Below are 7,268 nucleotides of genomic sequence, written 5' to 3'. Positions count from 1 at the left end.
TGGCTTTTCTAGCTTTCATAGACTTACTATTTTGCAGGTAGGGTTCAATTCTATACCAGCAGATTTAGACTGAACAATTAAAGTGGTTTTGGTGCTCCTGTACAACAACTCCACCCCACTCCCCAAAATCAGACTTCTTGCAGTAAAGGAAAGTGACAGGAAAGCGCACTGGAAAGTATGGGATAACAATCACCTGACACGATGCCTTCCAACATCCACACCAACGAATCAGAGTGACTGCTCAATGAACAGCGGGTATCATATAACCTCTGTGCAAACTTTGTCAGAACAAATGCCTAGTGATGCTTTCCCCTAGAGAAAAACAGTTGATGGCAGCAGGAGGGTTCAGGTGCTGCAGTCTGTGAGGGATGATTAACTCTCACCCTACCTGCTGCTTCTCCACTTAAATCTTCCCTGAACAGCTTCCTCAGGGAGTTCCAGCAATAGCTTGGTGGGGAAAGGATTGAGACCCTTTCTGGCCCATTGCTTCTCTGCTCCAAATTGCTCTCCAAATTGCTCCACTTAAATTTAGGGAAAGCAACCATTGCACTTTTTGTTTGGCACACGTGACTGTAACATGCAATCTTTTTACACATGCTCAATAAATACATGGAATAAGGAAGAGTGAGGCCATATTACTGCAGTGTTGTAGCCAACACTGCTGACCTCATCTATCTCTCTCTCTCTCTCTCTCTCTCTCTCTCTCTCTCTCTCACACACACACACACACACACACACACACATATACCGGTATATATATATACACACAGGGGTACCTCAAGGTACATACGCTTCAGGTTATATATGCTTCAGGTTACAGACTCTGCTACCCCAGAAATAGTGCTTCAGGTTAAGAACTTTGCTTCAGGATGAGAACAGAAATTGTGCTCCGGCAGCAGGAGGCCCCATTAGCTAAAGTGGTGCTTCAGGTTAAGAACAGACCTCCGGAACGAATTAAGTACTTAACCCGAGGTACCACTGTATACAGTATACTCGTTCAGCATGATGCCTACAAGGGACACCTACTCACATACAGAACCATGAGACTGAGGCTTGAATCCAAAGTAGTGCTACGTCTCTCATTCCATTAGTTTGAGGATTTAACTTTGCTCAGCATAACTTGTCCCCCAGAACAGTTCTGGGTTTCCACACCAACACACACACCCCGGAGTAGTATTGGGAAGGGTGTGGGGTGCACACAGTGGGGTGAGCAGATGGGAACAAGTTCCATTGCACAAGTGTAAATCCTTGCACTAACAGAACAGCAGCAATGAATGAGACTGCTGCCCAATCATGGGTCCTAGTTGTGTGGAGCACCAAAAGGAAAGATGAACCAATTTAAGGAACAGCTGGTCTAGGAGTTACAGTGGACAGCAAGCAGACCATGCATCCACTACATTATGATGATAAAGCTCCCAAATGTTGTTTTCAGTTTCTTGCAACAGGATTGTAATTTTCAGAAATTCATGACAAAAGTAGTGTTATGAGTTAGGGGCTGGCAGGCGCGGTTGAACTGTATGCCTGAGGCCCCTTCTCATTCCTCAATGCAGCATGAATTCAGTTCCTGGAATAGCCAGGCTAGCTTCCTGGTGAGGTAATCCCCGTCTCAGTATGGGCTATTAAGGTAACAAAGGAAGTGACTCTGTGCCACATGGGAAATGGTTGGGCCCCACTCCCTCAACTTGCTGCTGGTTAGAAAGACAAAGGCCAGAGTTGAGAATTGAGTTATGTGAGCTAGAAGCTGCAAGTTGGGCAGCTGGCAAAGATAGAGCTATGCTTGATTTCTGTTGGAATCCAAGGCTGCGGCTATGGGAGTAAAAGACCCTCTTGGGGTGGGTTAATGCTGTGAACCTGGCCACCGTAGGCTCAGCTTGTATATATATGGTATCAATAAACCACAGTCTCTGCTGTCCCTCATTCCGAAAAAACCAGACTCTAGGTAAGTGCCTGGAACCCCTGGAATCTTGCATCGCATGGAGATTGGGTTGGCATGAAACAGTATTATTACAAACCAAGCACAAAAAAGGAAAGATAACATGAACATACAAATACACGGAGATAGGGATGGCATGGGTCAACTGGTCCAAAAGAGTTTTCAGCTGTATCTTCCTGACAACTCCACTACTACACACTGCAGTGAACTGTACAAACTTATTCCTAATGTTCTTAGCTGTCACTGCAAACACAGAAAGTCTGTCGGTAACAGAACTAGTTGCATTTGCGAGAAACTGAAAATCTTTTGAAAGTTGGTAAACCCGCAAAGACTAGTAAAGAACTCTGAAAGGAAGCAAACTGGGGGTGCTATGCAATAAAAAGCATAAAACATGGTAGACAATATCCTCAATGGCTTTTTGGCTGCTCCCTTATATGGAAACATAAATTTGTTTCGGTGAATCTGCCATCCAAGACAGCTGAGAGCATTGTCTAGAGAAAAGCAATCCTGTAAATGCTTTCCTCAAAGCACAATATGTAAGCTCCTGAAAGTGCCTTTGCTGGGAATGGCCCATCTTTAGAATACTCTCCCCCTGGAAATGAGGGTCTGACAAATTGTTTTTTTATTCAACCACACCGATGCTGTGCATTTAAAGCACTCTGAAACCACTTGAAATAGTCATAGCCTCCCTCAAAGAATTTTGAGAATATGTTAAGGATGCTGAGAGTTGCTAGGAGACTCTTATTCTGCTCCTAGTACTATAATTCCCATAGTTCCTGGAGAAGAGGGATTACTTGTGAAGCCAGTCTGGAAACTGAAGCAAAATAGGGAGCAGAATAGGCATCTCCTAACAACTTTCAGCACCCTTACGCACCTAAGGAGAATTTCACAAGGCTGTTCACACACAGTTCTATTTCTCAGCCCTGTTACCCTCAAAAAGCTAACATTCCCAAGATGAAATAAATAATTTTTTTAAAAAAAAATAGCATGCACACGAAAGCTTATACCCAGAACAAACTTAGTTGGTCTCTAAGGTGCTATTTTTTTATTTATTTTGACTGCGTCAGACCGACACAACTACCATTCCCAAGATGGTTTAACAATCAATCTCCCTTCATGGGGAACTTTGGCAATTGTAGCTCCATGAGGAGAATGGGGACCTCCTAACAGCTCTTGGAACCCTCAACAAACTACAGCTCCCAGAATTTTTTGGGGGAGGCCCTGATGCTTTAAAGTGGTACGGTACTCCTTCAATGAATGGTGTGAATGGGCTAGCATTATTGGATATTGTTCCTGTTGGGAAGAACAGCATGGGAATGCGATTTAGAATGGGAGCCTTCTTCCATTCCCGTCCCATAATGTGCAGTTTCACTCTAAGGTGTAAGTGAATGGGCCAGGGAAGTAATTTCCACACATACAGTTATTAAGTAAGTGCTTGGCTACACATTTTAAAACAGTATCAGAAGATGGGCAGCTGTGGCCTCTTGTAATATAACAGGAATTTGGTCTCAGTTATGTAATGCAAGGACGTGCCCTGACTTTGCTAAATGGGTGCCCTTGCTGCTTGCTGTATGGAGTCTGTCAAGAGGAGCTGTTCTTGTTCAAGATAGCACTAATGTAATGTGATGACTCTACCCTTCATTGTACATTAACACTTTGAAGATGAAGTGGAGTGCTGTGTCTTTTAGGAGAGTGGAACACTCTGGCTGCACATGCCAAAGATGGTATTGCTGGGAGCTGCGAAAGGCAATTTTGACTTGGCGCGATCCCTGCTGCTTTAGCCCTAGGCCTCTGCTGTGTGTGATACTGGTTTGTGTCAGATCGGAACGGTGGGGGAGGTGGAGTTAAAAAGCCAATTACAAAACACTTGGTTGCAGCTAAGACTGCTTAAGACAGTCACCATCCATTTGCTTCAAGGGCGGGGACTTCATGGTTTAAGAAAGTGGCTTCTTATCTCATGCACACATGGTCTGCATTCCCTGCCGGACCACCAGCATCCTTCTAATCCTGACGGATAAACAGTCGTTTCTCCTTATTTTGTTTTGGAAGGGCTGGAGGGAAAGGAGAGGGGATTAGTAACAGCTCTTCAAAGCTACCATTGGTTACTGCTATGCAAAGGTCTGAGAACTATACATTATGCTAAAGATGAGAAAGCTGCTGGAAACAGTATCTCCATCTGTTCTCCCCATAACATGTATAACAACCCAGGGCCATCTTTAGCAAATGCGGCGCCGAGGTGCAAATATCTGCCCAGCGCCCCCAAATTACCACAGATAGTGTTGGGGTGGCCATAGCTGCCACTGCCAGCCATCTGGGGGGGGCACAACTCTCCCCCATGCCACTGCGGGAGAGCGATCCCTGCAGAGGCTTGGGAGTGAATGTGTGCCCCTCTCAAGCCTCCTCGGGAGGAGACCGAACCCCACAGAGGCTTGGGAGGGAAGCTGCACACCCACCAGCCTTATGGTTGGCGGGGCACAGCTGGCAGGCATGCAGGGGAAGGGGAGGCCGCCAGCAAAGCCACACAGCTCCCCCACTTGCTGGGGCACCCCTGAGAGGCCGGCACCCTGGCGCGAAGCATCACTAAGCCCTATGGGAATGACGGCTCTGTAACAACCTTTCCCAACCTAGTGCACCTCCACAGGATTTTGGACTACGTCTCCCATCAGCCCCAGCAACCCCATGCTTATAGAAGTTGTAGTCCAAAACCTCTGGAGGGCACTAGGTTGGAGAAGTCTAGATTATAAGGCTTTTGTTCTTACACAGACAGCAGAGACTCTGATCCACACCAGAATCATCTACCCAGTTCCACCTTGTGGGGAGATGCTCTATGTTCATAGGGCTGCAGGGGGCTCAAGCATATGGCTCCATACATAAAAACAAAAGAAGAACCTGCTGGATCAGGCCAGTGCCCCATCTAGTCCAGCATCTTGATCTCACAGGGGCCACCCAGAGGCTTATAGGAAACACACAAACAGGTCTCAAGCACAACTGCATGCCCCACAACCCCTCTGGTGGTTCCCAGCAACTGCATCCGACCATGGAGGCAGAGCAAAGCCATCATGGCCAATAGCTACTAGCCTACATGTTTCTGCATGCTTTAAATGCATAATGGGTCTGCATGAAATGTCTGAATTGGGTGAGCCATCAAATTCCTTGCACTGGAGGGTAGGGGGAGAACCAGATATTATTTTTAGACTGCTTTTCCGCTCACAGGCTTAAAAGTGGTTTACGTTGAAAGCACATAAAATACAATCTCAAAACAAAACAACAAAATAACCCTAGTCCAAAGCTGGGTGTTGGGTTTTTTTTTAAAAATGCCTAATTGCCCTCTTTTAGGATACTGTCCAGTAACCCTGCCCACTGACATGAGTCAATTCAATCTGACCGAATGAAGCTCTGAGAATGAATGCTCTGAGGCAAATGCTGCAAGAATGGGATACCTTAGAATTACTGGGAAATCTTCCTTTTATGATACATTTGGTAATTGCAAGCCTGCTTTAGGCTTAAATTTATATCTCCTTGTATTATTATCTATATAACATCAACCTGTCATTGTGTGTGCTCCGGGGGGGATTTCTACCAGCCTGTCACAGTGTACTCCATGCCATTTGTGTGTACGTATCAATTATTTCCTGCTGTGATATCAATGATTTTCCCCCTGTCCTAACCTGGATTCCTTAGAGTCAACGCATTAGGGGTTTAACTGTGGGGATTTCACTTGTGCTCCTCTCGAGATGAGAGATAATGTGAGGAGACTTGGACTTTAATTTATCATAGGCAGATATTATCTCCTACTGCTACGCAACAGGCCAAGCGTTTATCCTAAGAGCAGAAGACACTGATCCTCTCGGGCGATCTGCTATTATGATGTTATCCCAATTGACGGTAGCAATTTTGTCTGATGGATGGGTGTGTGCTTGAGTGGCAGCTGCTCAGTGTTCTACCTTTTCTCTCTGCCCAAAGTCCATATCAGCAGAAGGATTTGTTTACAATCATGAATGCTATGCTGCTGAAAGGTGATGGAATGCCAGTCCTGAACACAGGAAGCTGCCTTCTATCAAGTAAGAGCATCAGCTGATCAGGCTACCCTGCCTGGCAGCATCTCTCTAGGGTTGCAGACAGGGGACATGCCCAGCCTTACCTGGAGATGCTGAGGACTGAACTTGGAACCCTCTGCATGCAAAGCAGATGCTCTGCTACCTAGCTATTGCCCTTCCTTTAAAGGTTACTGAATTCTCTTTTGTCCATGAATAAGTTGCACACAGATTTCCACAATGACATGTCTCACTGCTTGAGGACTCATTGAGTCCATCCTACTTATTGGAGCAAGATGCCTTCAGTGGAGATTTGAGAAATGGACTTGGCACTTGACTGAAGTCAAGGAGTGCTTTTATTACTTTCTCCCAAGGAAATCGCAATCAACAGTGCTTGTATCTAAAGTAGCACTATGTGAATGTTCCATCAGTGTAAAGATTTCTGCTGGCATGACTGAATGTTCTCCCTGTCTCCTCCCTCAGCACCCATCCCTAAATCTGTTCTAGGGCTTTCCTCATATCCCTGGAGCAAAATTTGGGAGACTGTAGTGGAAGGGTGCATGGGGAGAGGAGAGCATTCTGGCTCTTGCCCAGACATAGACAGTGGCTCTTACTTGGAAGGAAGAAGAAGATCTTTATTCAGACAAGTAACAGTACAACAGACACAATGCTCAGGAGTACAGGAACAGTGCAAGAAGTTTTGAGCTGGATGGAACTGACAAAGATGTCCCAACAAGTTTCTCCATTCCTCGCACCAAGCTTTTAAAAATGATGTGTGGCATGCTCATTCATGAGACTTTCTAACTTTGAGGGAATATTAGGATTCTAAGCATGCACTCCATTGGGGTGGGTCTGCTCTTGTTTGCAAAAGTGGTGCCAACTTCTAGGCAACAGAGTTGCACCCTCCTGCTCAGGCTCCTCCTGTTCAGTCTCCCCCAGTGACTGATCAAAGCCTTCTGTAACCTCCACTGAGGCTTCTCAGTCCACAGGAAGGTTGAAGGAGAGAGCTGGCATCCCTGCTTTGCCCTTCTCCCATCCAGGTTCCCACATTTCAGCTCCTCCTCCATATCTTCATTCTCCATCAGAGTCTGCCAACCCAAGCCTCATCCGAATAGTGTTGCAGGGATCAAGACAGAGAAGGGGGAGTGTCCCATTGCACAAGAGGAAATCTTTGCACTGATGGGTTGGCTAAGTTGAATACTCTCCAGTAATGATATGTTAAAAGGTGGAAGGTGTGGCAAATTTGAGCAGGAGTATGTGATGAAACTCCTCTTCATCTGCTGATAGAGGTAAGAGAAGCA

The sequence above is a fragment of the Podarcis cretensis genome, assembly GCF_951804945.1.
Source record: "Podarcis cretensis genome assembly, chromosome: 1".
In the NCBI taxonomy this organism is placed as follows: Eukaryota; Metazoa; Chordata; class Lepidosauria; order Squamata; family Lacertidae; genus Podarcis; species Podarcis cretensis.
The sequence above is the reverse complement of the archived record's forward strand: the minus strand, read 5'-3'. Positions refer to the sequence as shown.